Source organism: Accipiter gentilis, chromosome 15 (assembly GCF_929443795.1).
Source record: "Accipiter gentilis chromosome 15, bAccGen1.1, whole genome shotgun sequence".
In the NCBI taxonomy this organism is placed as follows: domain Eukaryota; kingdom Metazoa; phylum Chordata; class Aves; order Accipitriformes; family Accipitridae; genus Astur; species Astur gentilis.
Window position 1 is genome coordinate 25,466,515 of NC_064894.1, and position 11,791 is coordinate 25,478,305.

Consider the following 11,791-nt stretch of genomic DNA (forward strand, 5'->3'; position numbering starts at 1 on the left):
GCAGTCGGGCACTGCGGCGATGCGATGGGGCAGACGTCAGTGAGTTCAGTCTGGCCGGCTGGGAGTTTCGCATCTCTGGGCAGCGGTGCCTTGTGGTCTAGGGGCCTGGGTAACAAGGCAACGAGGATCTGTACGTGTTCCTGGTGCAGGAAGAACAACGCTGTGATATACAGCAAGTGCCTCCCTCCCCCATATCTCTGCTGTGGAGATAAGCCGTGTTTTTCCTGAGCCTCGTTGCTTGCACAGGGAACCTGTTTTCCAGATTACTGGGCACGTATTTTGGCTTCTTAACATCTGAGTTGTCAGATAACACTGGAGACTAAGTTAATGCGCAGAGCAAAAGCACCCCAAGAGCTCAGCCTGCTGGGTCAAGCACCGTTAGCAGGCACAGCAGATTTGCCCACATGCTGCAGGGCTCTGGTGTAGCTGGGCTGGGATGCTCCTTGCTCCCCACTGGCAGCTGGGACTTCTGCAGCTGCCACGTTCACCTCCTCTGCTGCGGAGGCTCATCTGAGCATCCCGCCGGCAGCAAGGACACCGGGCAAGAACCAGCCCCTGCCCTAGAAAGCACTGCTGGTCATGCTGTTGGCTCAGTCTTGCTTGTCTCTGCTCAGGATTTCTTCCCTCTCTGTGAAAAGCTGGGCTGGAATAAATGGCTCAGCGCTGCCCACCATGGCCATGGTTCTGATTTGTATTTCTCTGTTCCCTTCCTTTTTTTCTCCCAAGGACTGGATTAGGCTGAGTTTTGTGGCTGGGCAGTTTGGAGTAGTACCAGACCCTGGTTGTGAGCAGTGGCAATTGTGTGGGACAGAGATTTTTGGGGAGTTTTTTCTGGAAGTTTGTGGCATTCCAGCACATCCGTCCATGCAAAACCAGGCAGTGTGTCTGCTTTGGCCCTTCTGTACATTTTGAGCCATCTCTGAATGAAAGCTATGTGTGGGCAGCTCAGAAATGAAGCCAGGAATAGTTCTGGTACCAGGAGACAAGCATCCTTGGGTATCAGCTCTGGCTGCTGCAACAGTGACTTCTTTAGCCCCGAGAGTTACAGGACCCAGTACTTGCGATGCTTTTTGCTACATCTTAACTTTGATTTTTTTAATCCACCAAGTGTCCCAGCCTGTTTGACTTTCTTGTCTCACTCAGGCGTGCTAGCTATGCCTCTTTTGTAATAAACTTTTAAACACTTGCAAACACAACTGCACCCCTAACTTGGGGAGGGGATTATTACCGGTCATGCAGAGTTCCTGTCTAGTAGCAGCAAACCCCACTGCAATCGCTTTGTAACAGCATCTGGAGGCAGACACGTGGCCTTAATGTAAGGCAGGTATTTGTAAGTAGGGTGGGTACTGAGACTGTAAAAAGAAGGAAGACCCTGTTTAATGAGACGGCCTGTACTATGTGCATGTGTGACATTTGCTGTGAAGGTGTAAAAACTGTCCATCTTTCTCTCCAAACTACTTTCTGGCTGTGTTTCTGTATCCCCCACGATTCGGAGCTGTTGAAATAGTTCTAAACATTTAGGGGTATTGCACAACTTTTGAGATAATGCTGCCAGTCTTGCTCAATGGCAGAGGGATAATAATGGCAGGCTTTTACAAAAAATACCTGCAGGGAGAGATCCTGGTTTCATTTGCTTGTTTGTTTTAAGCTGAACTGCCTTATTTGCATTTGCTGGTGCCAAATTCTTTTGCTCTCTCTGCCATATAACTGAATGCTGGTTTAGTTACCTTAAAATGCAGCCTGAAACAATTCCTGTGCTTGGTCAACTGCTGGAAATCATGCAGCTGAGGAGAAGAGAATTCAGGTATTTTCAGGAGATACTTTGGCAGTGAAAAGGGAAGGTGATGCTCAGGGGGTTGGCACCTCACATGCAGCTCTCCAAAGAAGCTCAGCGTGGGGGGGGGGAGGAGTAACAGCACTTCTTTGCTTCACTTGCAGAGCTGCAGCCTTTTGCTCTGCTTTCCCTGAACCACCTCTCCACCTACCTATCGTTAACATTAAAACCCATACCCTATTAATGGCTGTTATTAAAAATAGAGGGGTTTCTCTCCTGTGCCAATAGAGAGGGTTTCTCTGCCCGGGAGCACAGCCCCTGAGCCCTTTGGCGGTGGTGCAAGGGCTCCCATCGGCTCCGGTGGGTGCTGGCTCCCGGCCCAGGACAGCCGTCGCTGCCAAGAGCCGCGCTGCTGCCTACTCTCCAAGAGAGAACCCGATACCAGGGCAAAACCCGGGACAGCTGCAGCAGTCACACACCAGCACGCCATTTGGAGACTTACACAGGGGCACAAAAATGAGCTGCGCCTTAATATAACTTATTACAGCCAGCTAAGCCATGCTTTGCAGAAGAAAATGACATCCTCCACCATATATCCTAAAGCGGTTGCTGCATCGAGGTGTTCTGAAGGCACAATAAGATCTTAAAAATGCATCAGATGAAACGGTTTCCTTGTAGCGTCACGGTAATCCTGATTAGGGCTATAAGGCACGAATGTGTGAGATACATGGCTTCTTAAACAGGGGCTGTTTATGCAAGCGTTTCCTTGCCGTGCCTGCTGGGAGTACAGCCTTGACAGGAAAACGACATTTGCAAACAAATGAGCAGAGAGACACCAGCAAGTTCTCATCTCGGAGGGAAATTAGCATTTTAATATTCTGCACGGGGCTTGCTAGACGGCCAGGGCTCGTAGGTGCTGTGTAATAATGACACTGATAATTAATAATAAATCTGATGCTGAAATGCCAGAGAGTCGGGGCTGTCTGCATCCCTGGCATGTGACAGGGGCTCAGGATGGGAGCTGCTCTCATGACAGATACACCCCTGAGAGCATTTTACAAATGGGGATAGGAGACTCACAGCTAAAATTAAGGGATACGAGGGGTGGCTGGTAAGAGAGCTGAGCGGTATGGAAGTAACGAGAAAACTTAGGTGCTGAGAGAAGGGAGGACGGAAGTTTTACAGGCCTGATGCTGCTCCTGATGTGGTGCTGGGACTGAGCATCCTTCGGCAGCGCTGGCCCAGGCTTCCCCTCCCTTGCAAAGAGCTGGTCCCCTCCAGGCAGAGACAGCGGGGACTTGGGGCTTGCGGTTTGGGGAGCGGGATGAGCAAGGATGGAGGCGGGGGGTGATGGACTCCCTGCAGCTCACAGGTGGCGAGGGACTCGGTGGGACAGGGGGGAGGCAGAGGGGATGGAGCCCGACCGGGGGGATAGCTCTGAGGCTTCGCCCAGCAGAAGGGTGGGCTGAGCCCCGGCTGATGGCAGCACAAAGGGAAGGCAGGAGCTGGCAGCTGGCAGGGAGAACCCCCTGTGCCTCCAGGGAAGCGGGTGCTGCTGGTCTGGGTCCGAGTGCCAGGTCTGGGGACTCAGTTTCTCTTCCAAAGCCTTGCACGGAGCTGGGAGGAGATGCTGCTGCAGTTCCCGGCCGGCCCGGCTCTGCCAGCCGTCACGGCATCGTGTGATGCATCTTTTAAAGAAGGGGTGCAAAAATTACCAAAACCGTGTGGAGCAGTTTGCATGGGGAACATGTCCCACGAGCAGCTCCTCCTGTGCCTGGGTTGAGATGACTAATTTAAGATGACGAAGGATTGAAGCCTCCCTGGCACAGGCTGTTGAACTTCCATCTGCCCCAGTCCCGTCCCGGGACTGTGGGATCCAGGCTAACTGGGAGTGTTTATCCTGCCAGACGGCTTGAGGGGTTTTAGTCCCCTGCAAGCTGCTTGGAGGGATGCACTGAGTGCAAGTTTTTCACAGGCAAGGCACATCTCGTAACATTACGGTATGTCGCATAGCCATGGTGAGGCATTTCTGGCGGCATCTGACGCCATGGCAATTAATTAACAGTGGGCACAGCAGGTGCCTCTTTAGCCCGAAGCTGCAATTTCTCCACAGGCACTTCCCCATAACCTGCTTCTGATGTGATTTTTCTGTCAAATGTATCTGTTGCTCTCGCTCTTCTTTTTTTTTTTTTTTTTTTTTTTTTTAATTTTAATGACGGCTTTTACTGTTCTCACCAGAGCCATTTGCCAGCTGCCGCAGTCAGCTATTCCCCACACATGCAGGAGAGGCTCAAAGCGGGACTTCATTTTGCAGAAGGTGAGAAACGCACAGGCTGGGGCTGCTGGCTGGCACCGCTCCCTCACCGGGGTGCTCTCGGAGCCTCGGCTGCTCTTTTCTCTCTGTCCTAGAGACAATCCTAGAGATATCTCTGGCCAGGATAATCTCAGCCTTGCCATTCTGGGCAGGAGTTTCCGAGAACTGATTGCACTTCATTGTTTTATCTCCTATTTCTGTATGTGTATGTTGGAGGTCTTTCTCTGAGATCTGCCTGGGTGGCTTTTGCCTCTTTTATGGGATTCTAAAATTATCGGCTGATGCTTATTCTCTTTGTTGGGCGAAATGTTTACAGCCTCTTGCTAAATCCACACGGTTCCTCTCTAATTTGGGTTCCTGTCTTCTTCAAACCCAAAAGAGAGAGAGATATTTTGAGTCCAAATTAGTTGTCTGGAAATTGTACTTTGAGGGAAAAACCATGCTGCGAACTGTGCAGTAGGTAAGGCTGAAACCCAGCCGATAGCTACGTACTCTAGCTGGGGAGGTTTAACCGAGACCACTTTCCTCCCAGATGCCCATTTTGCTGGGCTACGTGTACTGTTTGTGTAAGATGGAGAACTGAGTTTAGACCCCTGTTTTCATAATTACGTTACAGACTCATGTTGGTAGTATCTTAATGCTCCATGCAAACTACCGAATTGAGCCTCGCCTCTTGCGTTTTGAGTCGTACCTTGCCCTCACTACCACGAGGTGTCCACAGGTTTGGCATCTGCTCTTGCGCTTTGTAGGCCATGAGCTAGACAAATCCTAAACTGTGAAATGGAAACATTCTGTACAGGTTGGTGGCACCAAAGCCACAAACCGGAGCACCTGCGGATGTGGACCCAGGCAAAACAAGGTGAGTTAATGAGGCTGTAAAGCAATTTCTCCAGGCACAGGAGATGGGAATGTCTAGAAATGCACCTGCCAAAAATGGCTCTCAGCTGAATGGGTGAGAGCGTGTGTTAGCAATGGTTTTAGGACAGACAAAATGATTATGCGTGCAACCCACAGAGCTTCTGGGAGAGGAAGATCAGGCCTGTAATTGGAGCAATAACAGGGGAAAGATCTGCTGTGGTCCATGTTTTTTCAGTCCCTCCTAGTGTGCCCGCAAAGCAGCTGGCCGTGCGGCTTAGCGTTAGGCAGGGCTTTCTTATCCTGCTGCCCTTTGCCTGTGGTTAGGACCACATCATTCACGACCACACCAGTCTTGCCCCAAAGTAAATGATATGTCAATGAATCAGGAATGACAAAAATGTTGCCATTGCAATTTCAGGCAGGATTTAGCCAAATCTGCTCTATTTTTTTCTTATGATCAGGTTAGTTCTTGCACAAGTGCAGCTCTGAAGGCAATTTATAAGAGCTGGAAGTGTGAGAATACATTTTCCACAGAGGACTGTGTAGATCAGCAATTTACACTGCTGTGCAGATTAGTGATTTACACTGGTTTTCACTTGCTGCAGGAAGAGAAGCCTGTAAAATAAAGGGAGCTTTTCAAGAGAATGTGGTCACCAAGCACACCTCCAGTATTTTGCTTCGCTGGAAATGGCGAGGATGTTGTTTGCATTCTCAGCAATAAATAAATTTTCTTCGTTGTTCTGGTGCCCAGACTGTGCAGCTTCCATGAAGAGCTGTGCCTTCAGGCCTCCTCTCACGCACTCATTCAAACACACACAAAGGATCACACCAGGAAGCAAGTGATGAAGTTGCAGTTTTTGCAGCTCTGGAAATCCAGCCAGGAGCCCTGAGTGAAATTGGGGGTATTAGCTAGACCTCCAAAATCAGCGCCTGCACAAGGAGGAGGTTGTCTGGAGCCTACCTTTCAGATTTATATATATTTTTTATTTTTCAATCTCTTCTCAAACAGGCTGTCGTGCTGCCTCCGTGGCTCTGAAGTGTACACATGCACCTTGGATGAAGATAAAGTATCACCATCTACTGGCGGCTGAAAGGATGACGGCAGAAAATTTTAGAAGGTGAGGAAATAAAAGAATTGGCTGTGCTTCTGCCAGGTACCTATGTGAGATACTGCAGGGAGCCCTGCTCCAAGGGAGGGGAAGGTGGCTCACAGGGCCGCTTTGTACCACCTCACCCTGCAGGTCCCCCCCTCCCGCAGCCTCCTTGGCTGCATTAGGGCAGCTGAAGCCTGGCAGAGTATTTCTAACTCACCCTTGCTGGGGTTGCACCTGCCCTTTGGTCTTGCCTGCAGGAAAGGGTGACGCTCCTGGCACTGTTTGCCCAGAGTCTGCGTGACATATTGGGTGATGCTTCAATGGGCTGAAACAGTTGTGGTTTGGATGCCTGGAAATGGGAAATGAAGGCTGTGCCCATGAACCACGCTAGCCCGGGAAGCAGCCAGTCCTTTCCCAAGAGGAGCTGGGCTCAGGTCTCTGGGCTGCCAAGGGCTCCGGCCAGCTGGGCAGCTTCCAGGCTGTCACAGTCAGGTGTCAAGTGCAGAAAAGATCCTGTTTCTGCTATGCCCTTTGCTGTGAAGCGATGGGTGAACCCAGAGCAGGGGTGTGTGAAGATAGGAAGATGCTATTTGCTGCTCCGATTCACACGTGTCGATGGGTTGTTGAGATCAGACGGGGACGTGACAAGCTGCGGTGGCCTGGAGGACAGGGAGGAGCTGGGGTCAGCCGTGGTGACAGGGAAGGCACTCCACAGTCCACGACTTTGCTGCTGTCCTTGCCTAAAGAGTGGGGGAAAGCCCAGCCGTGGCTTGGCTTGCACTCTCCGGTAATGCCCCAGCAGAGGTGTGGGGTCCCGTACCCTCGGCATTGGTGAGCATGGCTAGAGACAGCGATGGAGGGAACGCTGCTGGGGACGGGATCTCTTCGCTCAAGGGCCCCCACAGCTACGCAGTCCCACCCGCCGAAGGCAGTGAGAGGCAATGGTGTATAGGCAGCGGCGCTGAGGTGGACCTGCGACACGGGCACGCTTCTGTTGAGCTGAGACAGTGGAGCCCGTGGAGCTGACCACCAGCAGCGGGCAATGGGCCACCCACACCCCCCTGGGATAACTTCTCTGGGGGGCTGCAGACAAGTCCTAGCCCATCTTTGGCCAGCGCTCACAGCCCCTGCAGGGTCTGGGGGAGATGGAGCAGAAGAGCAGGGGAGGTGGTGGGAGGAAGCGGAGTGAAGATGTGTCAAAGCAGCTGGGAAACTTACTGAGAGGAGAACAGACAAGGACTTCATGGCGATGGGATCTCCTTCAGTAACAGCAGCTCTTGCCCTGTTTCCCCAAGGTACCTGCATGACTTGGCCTTCTGATAAAACCTTGCCTTTGGTTTATATGCAGAGTGTGTCAAGGTGGCAGGCGTGCTGGAGGTTGCAGTACAACGTAGGCACGCAGCTTTATTCACTGCACAGTCATTTCCCCTACTTGCTGGATGCGTTTTGAAGCCTGGGCCGAACTTCATGTTGCTGCAGCTGCCAGCATCCAGGTTTTAGTGTGGACGCGGTCTCTGCCAAGACAGCAGGATAGAAACAGTCTGCAGATACACTTCTGTCAGTTGTCAGTAAAGGTGCGCAGGAAATGTGTCTCTTCTTCCCAAGCTACTTGGACCTGTTGTGTTGAACGCTTCTAAGAGGAATTCCTAGGAACACCAGCACCCAGCAGATGGATCATGTGGACTTCTAAGATAGACACCACCAGGCTCTACTAAATCTTGACTTTGCTTCTGATTGCCAGTTAAAAGGCAATCAGAGGGAAGAGGGACTAAGAGTCACTCCTTCTTTAGGTGGTTTTTGCTTTTTCTTACTGAGGACATTATGACTTCTCTTTAAGCACCATCATCTCCCCCCTGCTTCCAAAAGGCCATCAGAAAGCAAAAATAAACACCTCTGGGTTTGAAGAAAATGTTGTTCAGGGTGAGCCTCTCTGTCCATACATCACTGCTGTTTCCCTCTCTTCATTTCTACTGTTCTGGGCATTTGCAATGTGCCACAGTAATTACACCCTGCGTCCCTGCCCAAGCAATGCCTGTCCCTCACACCAGGTTGCGAGTGCCCAGCAGCCGGTAGAGCAACTGCTGAGTTAGGAGGAAGCAGGTTGTGCTGGGGGCCTCCTCTGACACTGTCACGGGGTATTTTAATATTTTGGGTTTGTTCCGCCTAGCCACAAAACTCCAGTATATTGGATTTTCTATGAAAGGGACCGCAGCCTTGGTTCTGGGGAAAGCAGCAAGTCTCAGATCCTGGAAATCGTGGGACTGTTGAAAATATAGCAATTTGTGTTGCTGGGTGCATGACTCCTTTCGGGCGACCAGGGAATAGTGCTGAGGTACTGTTTAGGACATGTGTGGGCTCTGCTGGAACTTTGTCAAAGTCACAACTTTCCACAAAATGTTTCAACATCACTGAATTGGCAAATTCTAATGAAAGAAATATTTCAGCTGATTTTTCTCTACCCTTCTCTTGTGGGTAACACATGACACAAAGGGAAGAGGGTGTTAAAATTCAAATAAAAATCTATTTTTATTTTTAAAAAGGCGAGCCTTGCAAGCACACACTGTGCATTATGATACAGCATTTAACTATATGACTCTGCTGTACAATTATTTCCCAGGGCAAACATAAAAGAGTAGGATTAAAGATGCACAGGCTGCTGTAAGTCTGGTTTCTTATAATTTTCTGACTCTTAGTTTTGCAAAAATAAGAAAGTGTCTCTTTTTCATTTAATGGTTTTAGATGCCAGTATATGTAATAACACAAAAGCAGTGTGGCTTGGAGCCAGTGCAAGAGGACAGCAGTCCAGCATAAGAAGCAATCGTCTTTCTGGGACAGCAGAGAAGGAAATGTCAGGCAACGGGGCTGTCCTCCAGGCTGGAAAGCGCAGCAAAACATTTCCTACCCCATGGCAAATGCAGCTGCAGCAGCTGCCTGCCTCTCCCAGAAAGCAGAGGACAGAGGTTCATTTTCCTAGGTCACTGCTGCTATAACCATTAAGATTTTGGTTGTTCTCAGATTATTTTGCTTTGACTTATTTTCATTGGAGCCAAATGAAGACATTGAGAACTGCAAATCAGTAATGTCTGATCTCAAGGCTTGAGCTAAATGTCTTTATTAGTTTTTCCCTGTACTACCAGGAGATAGAAGGGAGAATTAGGTTCAGCTTTGCAGTCCTTACGTATTGAAAATGTCCTTCAATGTGCCAGTGACTGCACAGGGAATACTTGTCTGGCTTTTGAGATATGTGACGGATCATTTGCTTTGTTATTTTTTCCAATGCTAGTATTTTTTGCAGCTTATTTTGGCTATCTCTTTAAAGAAAAAATCTTCCAAGTGTATCAGCAAATCAGGCATTATTTTGTGCACTGTGGTTATCCTATGCTTCTCTGAAGAGAATTATCTACAAAATAAAGAAACTTCTAAGAAGGGCATTATGAAAATACCCCCACAACTGAAAAAAAAAAGTGTTTTTCATATCAAAATTTGTGCCTCAGCCATTTTTCACTGTTTTGCTGGCAACCACTGATGTTGGATCAGAGGGAAAATATGTTCCAAAATATATTTTGCCGTGACTATTTTGGATTCAATGGCCCATTTGATTGTGCCAAGCAGATCAACATTCAAAACACCGTATTAATAAAACTTTCTTCTGCTTGTTTGCAAAAGCAAAACACAAGACCTATTTATGGAGAGAGACACTTAAAAAAATATTGCATGCCCCTGAACCACGTGCACTACAAACCCATTTGTTTGGTTAGTTCATTGTTACTTCCACACAGACAATTCTGCTTTTTTTTGTACTGTTTTCAAAGAGTTGCTTGCTGAAATCAGGGTGCCGGCAGCCCTGGGTCTCCCCTGACGTTTTTGTTCTTGTATTTTTGTCTCTGACACCTGTTGGAACCGAGTCCTTTCTGTCACTGGGAAGAAAGCCTGGGCTTTCCTTGGCAATTAATGCTGCATTTACTGATGCAAGTCAAGGTGCTCTTTTATTATGACTTCCTAAACAGGATGCATATTCCTCACAGCCTTTTTTGAGCCTCTGCAAAAATCTGTTGGAACTACCTTACCTAAGAGAGACTGGGTTTCTTTGTGGTTTTGTGTCAGAGTTGTCCCTTCTCTATTTCTTCTCCCTTCAGTAAGGATTGGACACGGGGTGATTTTTTTACAAATGTTTTTAAAGTACATCCTTCATTCTACAGCAACTTAGAGACATTTTGCTCAGTGACATTTGTGTCAATACACAGCGGCATTGTTTTACTGCCTATTGCCAGGTAAACAGTACCGTGGCATTGAATGGGATCACTCACATGGGGGCAGGTTGCAGGATCAAGCTCTTGGTCTAGATTCCAATATATTTTGAAGCTAATCCAAGAGAAAGCATTGGTTTTACTATGTGAACCCCGTGGCTTTTGTATGAGCTGTGTAAATGTCGTATGCTTCCTTAGCTCTAGAGCTGCCCAGTAGCAGTAAGGCACTCGGTGCTTTACACCCACCCCTGAGCAGGGGCCCTGAACTTCCCTGGGGTCCTTGGAATAAGCTGATCCAAGAAACTCAAGACCCAGCAGATCTGTCATGGAGGGCAGGACTTCATTCCTGTTGCATCTTTATTGAATACATAAATTCAAAAAGAATTTGGGGATGGGGAGGTATGGAAATAAAATTATATAATTGTGTTTGAATTTTTGCAGTGAAGAAGAAACTAAAAATATAATACAGAAATAGGATCATTTTGTTGCAGCTGGGTAACTTGGAAATTACTAGCTGGAATTTTACCATGTTTCTGAAAATGTTGTCTTTCAGGAAGCCAGCTAAGGAGAGTTGCAGTCTAGAAAGTATTCCGACACAAAATTTTTTAACAACTCAGTACCAACTTGAGGGAAGTGCCAGCAGTGCCCTGCTGCCTCTGCTGTCCTTCCAGAGGAAGGAGTTGATTGATGCTTCCACACTGCACATGACCACTTGGTTAAGATTTACTTTGAAACTATGGTCCATAGCTTTTGGCCAAAGCTTCTCATAGTTTAATAGTTTAAACAGCCTTAAAACAGTATCATCTGCCTTGCAGGACTCTTTATTCCTAATTTGATCTGATATTTAAGTTTGTTTTTTTTTTATTTCGAAATGCAGGGAAGATGAAAACTCTGGAGAGCACTGTTGGGACATATTTCTCAGGGTAGAAGAGCATGTCTCACCTGAGATCCTGACACTGAGCTTGTCAACTCTATGAGAGTCCTTCTGGCAATGGGTTTGTCCATCCAGCTATGGTTGGTGTTACTGTGACTTGTTATGTTTTACCAAAGTATTATTTTCACTGTGAAGCAATGTCCCCAACACAAGGATATTTCCAAAATCTGTGAAAACTTTCAAGCCCCAAGAACATTTGGAGTGTTTTGGTGACATGGAGCCACCCCACTCAATGCATGGGAGGGAATCCAGGAAAAGCCTCTTTTGGGCAGCTCCTCAGTGATGTAGGATCCTAAGCCCTGGCTAAAAAACAGTGTAGGCTTTCAAGGACATACAGGTTTCATTAAATGTTGACGCAACATTGTTTCTCCAAACACTGAAGTGCTTTCGGAGGTGCAGCCCTAGAGTAGGGTTCTGCTGAGTCAGTCAGGTTAAATCAAGATTCAAACTACAAATCACACTCTGGCAGAATTATTTCAGGATTTCATCTGATGTTTAAACATACATCTGCAAGAAAGTCTTCAGACATGCTATAATCCTGCTACAATAATCCTTAAATAAATATTTATC

The 11,791-nt window shown here is 47.9% G+C and overlaps 1 long non-coding RNA gene across 1 annotated transcript; it reads left to right on the forward strand.

Moving 5' to 3' along the window:
• Positions 1-1,713: 1,713 nt before the first annotated feature.
• LOC126046140 (uncharacterized) lies at positions 1,714-6,063 on the forward strand. Its single transcript, XR_007508234.1, has 3 exons — positions 1,714-1,804; positions 4,013-4,091; positions 5,956-6,063. It is a non-coding gene; the product is annotated as an uncharacterized LOC126046140 (long non-coding RNA).
• The last annotated feature ends 5,728 nt before the right edge of the window (positions 6,064-11,791 follow it).